Raw genomic sequence first — 12,778 nt, 5'->3', positions numbered from 1 at the left:
CATCCGAATAGTTGGGCATACTTGCAAGCGTTCTGGTTACTATGCATGGCGTTATATTTGGAGCCATCTCCGCGAGCATTTTTGTATTTTTTTTGTTACGAGGCCGAAAAGTCCAACAACGTGGCTGTCGCTCATAAGTCGGCCTAGTTTCAACAGACTAGATGCTTTCACCCAGTCATTTAAGCACTTCAAAGATCGGTTCTTCAAGGTGGTGGTGAAGCAAGCTGGCCGGTCACATTTTTATACAGCTGATGGTAATACTAAGTTTCCGTTTTCTGGACCGATAACCGTTGGAGGTATAAGGTGATTTCGAGGGATTTGTCGGTGGCCGGGAAGGAGGTGATGGATACCTTGATGCAGTTTAGCGATAAGATGCCCACTAAGGGCTTAGTTAGGGTGTATAATTCGGTTCACCCGATTATAGATATTGAAGGTATCTTTTTGTAATTTTGAGCATTATTTTATGTTCGAGCATTCTGATGGTTTGTGTGTTGTGTGTTGCAGGACATATGGCACAAATGGGCAAGAAGAACTTGACGCTATTCCAAACCTTACGAAAGGAGAAAGTGGTAAAGGCTAGAGCTACTGGGAGCACTGAGGTTCCCAACCTGTAGGAGTCGTTGGTAGACGTGCATGTGCACGGTGGAACCAAAAGAAAGGCAAAGTTGCTGGCCAAACCTGGCAAAGGAAAAGACGTGAAGAAGGTGCGAGCCGTCTTGATGGGGTCGGGTTCATTAAGTGGAGTGAAGGGACCGGAAGCTGGACTGATTGAGCTTCCAGATACTACTATGCGGAAGGACATCGAGATCAACATGCCGAAATCGCTGATAGATTCAATTGATAATATGGAGCTGAACGCCATGGTGAAGGCTATGGTTGAATTCAGCAGCAAGACGTTGATATTGAGCCGACGTGTGGGATCTTTGTATCAGAGGGAGCTGAAGGAGGGGAGGCGGACGAAGGTTGATGAACTTCAAGAGAAGGTGGACAAGTATGCAGAGGAAAAAGAGGCCTGGAAGAAGGAAAAGGAGGAGTGGGAAGAGGAAAGGAAGAGGCTGGCTACATGGAAGGTGCGCTGCCTTGATTCTGAAGAAAAGTTGAAGGGCCGGATTGCAGATCTTGAGGTCGACTATGATGAGATAAAGGAGAAACATGACGGGTTCGAGGTGGAAATGGAGGATCTAAAAAGTTGCATTATACAAGAACATATCAACAGTTTTCAGAAGGGTGTGCGGCAAGCGACCTTTTTTTATAAGAATGTTGATGTTAACAACGTAAGGTTTGATGTAAATAAGGACGTGCTTGATGGGGTACTTGTGGACGAGGCTAAATCTAGTCCTGAGGGGGATATGGAAAAGGGGGCGGAGAATGCCGATATTGGTGGTGATGGAGTGGTGGCGAAGGATGTCGAGCAGGAGACAGCTTAGAAACGTTATTTTAATATTTCCAATTTGCTTAATGATTCTAAGTTTGTAATAATTCGTACATTACTTACTTTTGTGCTACTATGAATGCTTTGTGTATGTTATATCTTGTTTGTTTTATGCCGATTACCTGTGTGTTTGATGTATGAAATGTTTGCGAATGCGATTATTCGTTAAGGGTATTCGACCCAGGCCGCTTACTTGTGGTAAGGGTGGGGAACTTAAAACGAATTAACATCACGTTAAGGGTGTTCGACCATGCCGCTTACTTGTGGTAAGGGAGGGGAACTTAAAACGAATTAACATCACGTTAAGGGTGTTCGACCCAGGCCACTTACTTGTGGTAAGGGATGGAAACTTAAAACGAATTAACATCAAGTTGAGGGTGTTCAACCCAGGCCGCTTACTTGTGGTAAGGGTGTGGAACTTAAAACGAATTAACATCAAGTTAAGGGTGTTCGACCCAGGTCGCTTACTTGTGGTAAGGGTGGGGAACTTAAAACGAATTAACATCAAGTTAAAGGTGTTCGACCTAGGTCGCTTACTTGTGGTAAGGGCGGAGAACTTAAAAAGTGTGCGAGAAACGAAGTGAAGAACAATTGTGAAGTTGGGAACCCTTCGTTTATTCATGAAATTTGGGGTGCCTCGTTAAAACCTCCCTGGCCAAAACCCTCCTTAGGGAAAAAGACCAGGTGAGGAAAAAGAGTACACCTAGGGTTACAAGTGTTTAGTACAATGCATGTCTTTAACTAAAGTAAAACTTTAGATGGGATACATTTTGTAAGACCCGTAAAAATTAATTAATTAAATAATTAATTAATTAATAAATGCGGGTAAAAAGCGCCTTTATGACATTTATTATTGTTTAATGTGATGTGGAAAAGTGCTAGCTCATGTGGTTGAGAGTACTTTGGTTATCTGAAAGGACTTGGGTTCGAGTCCTATGTATGCTATTTATGTGTTGTTGTTTTATTATTGATTTTTAATAATATGTATGAGTATGGAATTGGTATTGTAAGCTTATCATGATTGAAGTGTATCACTAACATGAATTGGTTATGCACTTGAATGGTGACTAAATGGTCATGGGTCCAAACTTGGTTGGGAATGAAATTGGAACTTTATTTTTTTAAAGTGTAGTTTTTTAGGGAATATGAGTGGGCAAAAGAAAACCTAGAAGGGGAAGCTAAGAGGGGATGGAAAGCATCCTATAATGACCCCTAAATGAGAATTAAACAAACTAAAAAGGCCCAATTTCGTTTAGTTTTAAAAACCATCTTAAAGACACCTATAAAATCCAACTTTTAGGTAAAGGGAAGGGTTTTTGCAGTGTGGTGAACTGGTATAAAGAGGAGCACGAGATTGAGAGTGTGAGTTGAGTTTTGGGTGTGCAAGGGTTGAAGCAAGAAGGGAATTGTGAATCAAGGGTCCTGTCTTCCTCAACTTTGATCCCTAATTTCAGGTTAGGGGAGCTGTATTTTGAGTATGTTAATTTCATGATGTGAATTATGGTTTTGTGTCATTGCCTTCTCGATTGGAATATGATTGTGGTGAATTCGTGTATGTATAATCAAAATAATGAATGGGTTGGATGGTTATAGGTTGCAAAACCTTTTATGCATTATATGTTTTGGGAATGAGGGTTTTTGGGTATGGAATGGTTGTGAACGCTTAAACAGTGTGCCTTGGTAGTTTAATTTGGATATAAATCGTGATTTTGATATATTTTTGCCATTACATCGTGCTGGTGATGATTGGTTGTTGTTTTGGTATTGTTTTTGGCGAACTATGTGCGTGAACAGACTTGAAACCCTGCAAGTCTCGCCCAAGCGGGTTCACCTCGCCTAAGCGAGAGTTGCAGAGTCTCACTTTGAGTTATGGTTCGTGGTTCTCGCCTAGGCGACTAGGAAAAAGGTTGAGCGACATGGTCTCTCGCTCAGGCAAGAAGCACTCGCCTAAGCGAGGTCGCGAGGAGACCTGGGAGTTTTGAGCGCAACATCTCGCCCAAGCGAGAGGGTTTTGGAGTTCTGAACGAAGGGCATGCTCGCTTAGGTGAGAATGGCTCGCCTAAGTGAGGTCTCGATGTGAATTGAAGTGGGTTGCTTGAATCCTCGTTCAGACGAGGTGTGGGTTAATTTGAGCGAAGGTATAGCTCGCCCAGGCGAAAGGATCTCGCCTAAGAGAGATAACGTGATAATGTTGTTGTTTTAAGCTCGCTCAGGCGAGGTGAATTAGCCTAAACAAGGCCGAGGGCTTAGCTTGGGCGAGAGTCCCTAGCTTAAGCGAGTTTATGCGAATTATCCATGTTTGTGTGTGCTTGTGTGTGTGATTTGGCTACTTTACCTAAGTGTAGGAAGTATATGCATGTGGTGTGTGTTTGGGCTTGAAGGACTAAGTCCAATAGGGGTTGGGATGTGCTTGATGGTTGGACACATGATGGGCATGGAACTGGTTGAGTTCCCATCGGCTACTAATGGGCGAGGAGTCCTTGGTATGGTGATTACATGTGTCGAGCGCACGATGGACAAGGAAATGTTATGTTCCCGTCGACTACTATTGGGCGAGGAGTCCATAGTATGGTGATTGCGTACGTGCCAGGGTCCAAGTTTTGAGGCTTGGATGATTTACTACAGACGAGAAGTCTGTAGGGCAGGACTATGAGCGGGATAGGCTCATAGGGTTGGACCACTAATGAGTTAGTTTCGTGGGAGCACAATGAAGTCCCAAGACCTAGTTCATGTATATGACTCATGAAGGACTATGAGGTCATGGTTGGGTAATTTGAAAACCATGGAATTTTAGTTATGTTATTTTGGGATGGGTGACATATTTATTTCACGTATCTGTTTTATATATTGTGCATAGCTCACCCTTTCTCTGTGTGTGTGGCGATGATTGGATAACTCGTTATCCGGGAACAAATGATGTGACAGGTGGACAGGAGATGCATAGACTCGGAGCGAGGGATAACATGAGATTTTGTATATATTTATTTTTTTTGGTTTTGAGATAGTTTTGTAATCCTTTTGGGAGCCATTTGAATATTACTCCAGTTTTATAATTATGGACTCTTGTTTTATTACATTGTATTAAAGTTTAAAATTTCCCGTGTTTTTGGAAAATGGTATTCAATAAATTATGCAATTATTTTATTTCTTATTTTATATATTAAATATTAGTAATATTCCTTAGGGATGTTACACATTCCATGTGTTAGGTATTTCTTCCCCAGATAACTACTCAAGCCGATATGCCCCTCCCTCAGCGTCTTCACGTATCCGGTACGGACCGTCCCAATTCGCGGAGAACTTGCCATTCTTCTTTCTTGCACTGCTGGCTATTCTCCAAACTAAGTCTCCTTTTGCGAACGATCTCGGGCATAGGTTCATGCTATACTTTCGGGCCGCTCTTTGTTTGGCATCTAAGTTGCGTATTTGAACTTTTTCTCTTAGCTCGGGCAGGAGGTCCAGGTGGGTGGTCATGTTTTGATGATTTTGGGCTGAGTCATATAGTTCCCGGTGCAGGGATGGTTCGCCAATTTCAACAGATATCATGGCGTATGCGCCGTATACTAGGCTGAATGGAGACTCATTTGTTGCTGATTGAGGGGTGCACCTGTAGGCCTATATCACTTCTACTAGTTCTTCTGGCCATCGACCTTTGGCGTTGTCCAACCGCTTGCGTAGCTCCACTAGTAAGACCTTATTTGTCGCCTCGGCCTACCCGTTGGTCTGTGGGTGTTCAATAGAGCTGGTTATGTGTTTGATGCCTAGACCGGTGCAGAATTTAGCGAGTTCTTTATCTATAAACTGTCGGCCATTGTCGATGATGATGGTATGTGAGACACCATATCGGCATATAATATCCTTCAAAACAAAATGCTAGACTTGCTGGGCTGTAATGGTGGCTACTGGTTTGGCCTCTATCCATTTGGTAATGTAATCGACGGCTATTATCAAGAATTTTACTTGGCCTTTGCCGGGGGAGAAGGGGTCAAGGATGTTCATTCCCCACTTTGCGAAAGGCCATGGGGATAGTATAAAATGAAGTTGTTCTTGTTTCTGGTGAATGAGATTGCCATGTTTCTGGCAGGGTTTGCATTTTTTGACGAAGTCTTGGCAATCTGCTTCTACAGTCGACCAAAAGTAACTGACGCGAAGGATTCTGGTAGTCATGGTGCGTGCGCCGGAATGATAGTCGCATATGCCTTCGTGTAATTCTTTAATGATGTACCTGGCTTGTTCTGCAGTGACGCACTTGAGAAATGGTTGGTCGTATCCGCGTTTGTACAGGTCATCACCTATCATCGTATACCTGGCGGCTTTAGTTATCCAAGTTCTGTCAATGTTGGGTGGGGGGTTACCAGTTTGGAGGTATTGGATGTAAGGAGTGGTCCAGTTGTCGGCTTGGTGTTGGGTTAGGTTATGGCAAGTATTCATGATGGAAGGAGCGGACAACGTTTGTTGTAATAGTGATCGGTGACGACTTTTTAACTTGGTGCTGGCTAGTTTGGATAATATGTCGGCTCTGATGTTTTCAGATCTAGGAATGTGTTGGATGCGGACTTGGTCGAAGGCGGACTGGACGACTGTTCGGACCAAATGGTAATATTGTAGAAGGGTGGGGTCTTTGATCTAGAACTCGTCGTTTAGATGTCCTACAGTAAGCTTGGAATTGGTTTTGCATGTTAACGACTTGACACCAACCTCGCGGGCCAGGGATAAGCCAACAAGGATGGCTTTGTATTCGGCTTGGTTGTTGGATGTCCTAAAGGCGAAGTGGAGGGATTTTTCGATGAGGATATCGTTAGGGCATTCTAACACAATGTCGTCACCTGTCCCCTTTGGATTTGAAGAACCATCAACATAAAGCGTCCATTGGTCCTCAGCGGGTGTTTGTTGGAGATTGTTGACAAAGTCCAGGAGGCATTGAGCTTTGATGGGCCCGTGTATTTCGTAACGGATGTTGAACTCAAACAACTCAACGGCCCAGGACGACATTCGTCCTGCAAGGTCTGGTTTCTGCAATATCTTCTGTATTGGGTAATCGGTTTTGACGATGATGTTGTGATTTTGGAAGTATGGGCATAAGCGACGGGCTGCATGTACCAGGGATAGGGCCAATTTTTCCACCATCTGGTATCTGGTTTCGGGGTCTTGTAGGGTTCTGCTAACGAAGTAAACAGGGTGCTGGGTGCCGCCTATATCTTGAACCAGTGCGACGCTGACGGTGTGAACTGTGGCGGTGATATAGACCAATAGGGGTTGATGAGTATTCTGCTTATGAAGGATAGGTGGTGAGTTGAGGGTGGCTTTTAGCTTTTGGAAAATTTGTTCATAATAATCGTTCCACGTGAACTTGGCAGATTTTTTTAGCAGCTGTATGATGGATTGGGTTTGTTCGGCTAGTTTGGAAAGGAAATAGGAAATGGTTGTGAGGCGGCCTATGAGGTGTTGTACTTCTTTGATGCTGGTTGGGCTTCGCATCTTAATGATCGCATTACACTTTTCAGGGTTAGCCTCTATGTCGCGCTGGGTCAGCATGAATCCAAGGAACTTGCCATGGTCGACGCCGAAAACGCATTTATCGAGATTGAGGCAGAGGTTGTATTGCCTTAACGCAGAGAAGACTACTGATAAGTCCTGAGCATGTTGGTGATGGCTGGGGGATTTCACAACCATGTTGTCAACGTACAGTTCGACACATTTGCCCATCAAGTGGCTGAAGACCTTATCCATCAGTCGTTGGTAGGTTGCTCCTGCGTTTTTAAGACCGAACGACATGACTTTGTAGAAGTAATTGGTGTCATCTGTAATGAAAGCGGTTTTGTTCATGTCGGATGCGGCCATGGGAATTTGGTTGTATCTAGAGTATGCGTCAAGAAAACTGAGGACCTTGTTACCAGCGGTGCCGTCGACGAGTCGGTCAATATTGGGTTGTCGGTAGGCATCTCTGGGACAGGCTTTGTTAAGATCGGTATAATCAACACACATCCGCAACTTGCCATTGGCTTTCTTGACCAGGACCACGTTAGAGAGCCAAGTGGTATAGTGGGCTTCTTCGATAAACCCCGCACTCAACAATTTATTGGCCTCGGCCTTGGCCGCTAGGCGTCGCTCCTCGCCAAGTTTGTGTTTTTTCTAGGAGACATACCGGGCCTCCTTGTAAATGGATAACTTATGGGATGCCACTTGAGGGTCAACTCCAGGTAAGTCAGCAGCTGACCAAGCAAAAAGGTCCGAGTTGTGGAAAATGGTGGGTGTTATGATGTCGCACTGTTCAGATTTAAGCCTAGTACCGAGTTTGATGGTGCGGCCATTAGGGAGCTCCAGGGGAGTGGTTTCTTCAACAGGTTCAAGGCGGACATCCCTTTCCTACTCTAGGGTCTAGGTCATCACTAGATAGAGCGATCTCAGAGTCGGGTGGTCGCTCCATGTGATTAGTTTATAGGATGGGGATCTGTGGGCATAGGCTGGCCATGTAGCATTCGCGTGCAAGGCGTTGATCGCCATGGATGGTAAGGATGTCGCCCGATGGGGAGGGGAACTTCATGGCCAGATGAGGTGTGGAGACAACAGCGCCGAGGGTGTTGAGTGAAAGGCGGCCTAAGAGGACATTATAGGATGTAGGCGCATCGACGATGAGGAAGCGAATAGGAATGGTCGTGGTTTGGGCTCCGTCACGGAAGACGGTATGGAGGTCAATGTAGCCGCGGGTGGAAACTTTTTCCCCATAAAAGCCATAAATTGGTTCATCATATGGGACCATAGCGGTGTTTGGGAGTTGAAGTTTCTGGTATGTTGCCCAGTAAAGGATGTCAACAGAGCTGCCTTGGTCGACGAGGAATTTTTTTACTGCATAATTTTCTATTTCGATGGTGATGACCATAGGGTCGTCTTGCTGGTGATCGAGGCTGTGGAAGTCGTCGTCCGTGAAGGTTATGGGAGGCATGCAGCATCTGTGATGGGAATGGGTAATGTGGTTGATGGATTGGATATGGCGGAGGTCTCGCTTCATGGCGAAAGAGGTAGAGCCTCCACTAGCGAAACCACCGGAGATGGTGTTGATAGTGCCGCGTAGGGGAGGGTCGGCAGGGGTGACCTCGATGCGAGACGGTTGGGGGTCATGGTTTGTGGGTTGGTGTGGGCGTTTATTGTGGTGAGAGTCACAGGGAGGGCGTCGGTAGTCAGGACGAGGAGGATGATGGGATCAAGAAGAGTGATCGTCTCTGCGGACAAAGTGGCGAAAGTGGCCAGCACGCACCAGTTCTTCGATTTTATCCTGGAGTGCTTTGTAGTCCTCTGTAGTATGGTCGTGGTTGCGGTGATAACGGCAGTATTTAGTCATGTCTAGCGTTGGGGGGAGTGGTTGTCTTGCGTGGTGGTAGGATGAGGTCGGCCTGTAAAGCCTCATCAAGGAAGCGAGATCTGGGAACATTTAGGGGAGCGTATCTGGTGAAGCGGGGTTGTCGGGGTTCTCGTGGTCTCGGGGTCTCGGATCAGGACGGGGGGAGGGTGTTGTGGGGTGGGGTTGGCGGTAGTGGGTGCGCAAACATTGCAAAATTTTGTATGGAGGGTTTGCATTTCCTCCATACGGACGTATTCGGCGGCACGCCGCTTCAACTCGTGCATAGAGGTGGGTGGGTGGAGGTAGACGTTGTTGGTGAAAGGGTCAGGTTGAAGGGTGAGGGCCATGCACTAGAGTATCATCTCTTGATTGAGGTGTGAGGTGCGAAGGGCAGCCTTGCTGAAGCGATCGATAAATGCTTGGAGCGTCTCGCCTTATTCTTGCCTGACGTCGAGGAGTGATATTGTAGTAGTTTAGTGCGGGCGGCTGTTAGCGAAGTGAGTGGTAAACATGTGTGAGAGGGTGTCGAAGCTGTTGATAGAGTATGGTGGGAGGGTCTTGGACCATTCGAGGATGGGGCCTTTGAGGGTGGTAGGAAAGACTTTGCAGAAGACTGCGTCATGGGAAGTGTAGAGGGCGACGTGGGTGATGTAGACTTTGAGGTGTTCCTCGGGGTCGGTTTCACCAGTGTAACGCTCTAGTGTGAAGGGTTCCCACTGGGTGGAGAGGGGGGTGTTGGCGATGAAGTCGGTGAAAGGGTGACGACGTCTGGGTTGGTGGGATGGAAGTGGGTGAGGAGGTATGGGATGGTGGACGAGGGTGGGAAAAGTGGAGGTGAAGTTGTGAGGAGGGATGTGGGTAGTAGGGAGGTTGTGAGGGTTGTAGGGTGGGATATGAGTAGTATGTAGGGTGGTGGGCATGTTGTAGGGGACATGAGTGGTGAGGAGGGTGACGGCGGGGGTGGCGGCCGCAGTATGTCCCGGGAGGGTGGAGTGAAAGTGAGTAGGATGGGCTGAGAGGATGGGAGTTTGTTGGGTGGTGGTGAAGGTGTGTGGGGTAGGATTGTACTCGCTTTCCTCTTTAGTAGGCTGGAAAGCTGGGGACCCTGCAGCTTCAGATGTTTCCTTGGCCTTTCCCTTTTGAGTGGGATCGGCTTCGATCTTTCGCCTTAGGCGAAAATTTTCTTGTCGCAGTGCTTCTATCTCATCAACGCTGCACTTCTTCAAGTCAGCCAATTCCTGTTGCATCTTGGCTTGACCGTCTAGGATGGCGGCCAGATCCAGAGTGATATTAGCAAGTCCTAAGGGCCAGCTTCAACTTGCTTGTTAACTTATGCTCTATTGCGGGTAGAAACTATCTTCGGAGAAAGCGGCTGATAAGGTACTATCTTGTGCCCCACGGTGGGTGCCAATTGTTCCTGCAGAGAACAAATAAGATAAATTAGGCACAAGTGTCACCTTACCCATATAGTCCGCCATCTCCTCAGTAGGCCTCTTCCTGGTTGGCATATGTCTGCTTGGACCCGGGAGGGGTTACCTACAGAAGGGACTCTGAAGCTTAAGTCAGTGAAAGCTCTCAGAAAGTCAAATTAGGTGATTAAGGAAGTAATGAATGCGTACCTTTAATTCGTGGGGTCCAAGTATATTTATAGATTATTAATTGTGTTTGACCATTCCACGGGCTGGGCCCTGGTTTGGGCCATAGGTGAGCCTGGGCCCTAGTCCAGGCCCTTAGTCCTGATTATTGTGGGCTTATTGATTTTTAGGAGTGTTTTGGTTTCGTCAAGCCTCTTAGAGTGGTCGGTGTAGTCCGATTACCTCTTTAGCGGCTTATGCCGCCATTGTTCGCATGTCGTCTTAGGCTGGTTGTTCCTTTAGCGGCTTGGGTTATCAGTTTAGGCTGGTTAGGCTTAGGTCAGCCTGGGCCAGCTACCTGAATTATTTTCCGTGTAGATGTGGTGATCGTTTATTATTATTATTTGGTTGAGTTGGCTAGGTGTGGTACACCATATAAACAAGCTAATATTTGAATGCAATAACAAAAATTAAATATAATCATAAATTAATTAGCAATAAAATATAATTTATTGATAAATTATATAAGTATTTCTTTTTTTAAAGTATATATTTATTTATTTAATTTTATATGATCACTTTTCAAATATAACACACACATTAAACTATTAGTATATGTTAAAATTATTTAAAATTTTCAAAATGGTCTCTACTTTTTTCTTTTAGATTTGTTAAGAAAGAAATGAATTTTAAGCTTAATTCAACCTTACAAAATTGTCTTGCGAGGTGATGTTTGCACCCATTTATATACTCTAAACTGATCTTATCTTTAGTTGATGTGATACTTCTAACACACTCCACTCATGTCAAGGCATATGCATTTCGAGCATAGGATTGTACATTAATTGGTGATTTAATAACAGGTCAAACAATAGACCAAACAAACAAAAGACTTTGATAAAATAGACTCCAACTCATGACTCTGATACTATGTTAAAATAAAATCGAAAGAGACCTATAATGAATCCCTAATGTTTATTGAGCACATAGGGTTAGACATTTATATATATTGGTAAAATACAAAGAAAGAGATGGGCCTAAGAACATTACATTTAAAACTAACACATAATATTATAACTAACAATATCTAATGATATCTTAACCATATCTAACAAGAGTTATACAATTATTTATTAATAATTTAGAAGATTAACTAGAAACAAAAACATAAATTATTATTTTGAGATGTGTTTATAGTATTTGATGGCAAACACCCTAGGCATGGTAAATAACATATAGAAAGAGTAGGTCTCATCTGAGTTGAGGGTAATTATGGTACCAATTTTTATAAAAAATCATTGATTCGTTTCAAGAAATTTAACAAAAAGGACCAAATTGAATCATTTTTTTTGAAAATAAGGACCAAATTAAAACTTAAGAAAACTGAAGGGCAAATTTGACATTTTTGGATAAAAATATGGACCAAAAGAGTAATTAAACCTATAATTAAATAAGATTGTACTAGATAAGGCAGACTAGTCCCCAACCTTCGGCAGGACCTTAGGCTGGGTACTTATCCACCCCTTCAAAACAAGATCAATCCTAAGCCTTCAGTTGAATAACTTATAAGAAACTAGGGGGTGGTGCACTTTTGAGGTCGACTAATCATCAACCCTCTACAAGATCTTAGGTTGAGTACGTATCTACCTTGCCAAAGCAAAGCAGCAAAAGCAAAGTTGTCCATAGTGTATAGTTAGCTCATTGCTTATGAAAACAAGAAGCACATTTTTTCTACTTTAGTTATTTTTGCTTTTGTGCATCCATTCTAGTGTCTTTCTTTAGGTGTATCTTTTTTAGGGCTTAACCTTTGTTCTTAGCTTTTATTTTCTTGCTTGTATTCATAATAATCTTCAATTTTGTCTTACCAAAATTCCTTTTGATGAGTTTTTGTTCATTTTGGCCTTTATTTGCCTTCTCTTTAGAATCTAACTCTCATTTTTTGTTGGTTTTTAGCATAGGATCTTTCCTTAGAGGAAAACTGAACCTAGAGATTGCATCTCGGGGGATTGGAGACCCATTTGGACCTTAAGGCCTTGATGAGGAGATAAATATAGTTAGAGGAAAACTGAACCTAGAGATTGCATCTCGGGGGATTGGAGACCCATTTGGACCTTAAGGCCTTAAGGAGGAGATAAGAAGAGAAGGTGTGAAACACCTTGGATAGGAACAAGCACCATTTTGATATGATAACAATTTTTGAGTTGTAAATTTTTTTTTGCTTTAAGACTTGAATCTCACGGCCAAGTTAGGTGTCTTGAGGGAGTCTTTGGTGCTAAATCCCATATCCTAACCTTAACCTCTTATACCATATTAAAAACTTTTTAGATGGTGAGGTTTTGAAGGTTCCAAGTTCCTTCTAACTCCATCATTAGGTCATATAGCTAGTTTAATTGCTTTCTTAATTTACTTTCTTTATTGCTTATAGTTTAGTGT

The sequence above is a fragment of the Vigna unguiculata genome, chromosome 3 (assembly GCF_004118075.2).
Source record: "Vigna unguiculata cultivar IT97K-499-35 chromosome 3, ASM411807v1, whole genome shotgun sequence".
In the NCBI taxonomy this organism is placed as follows: Eukaryota; Viridiplantae; Streptophyta; class Magnoliopsida; order Fabales; family Fabaceae; genus Vigna; species Vigna unguiculata.
This window is presented reverse-complemented; position numbering follows the sequence as displayed.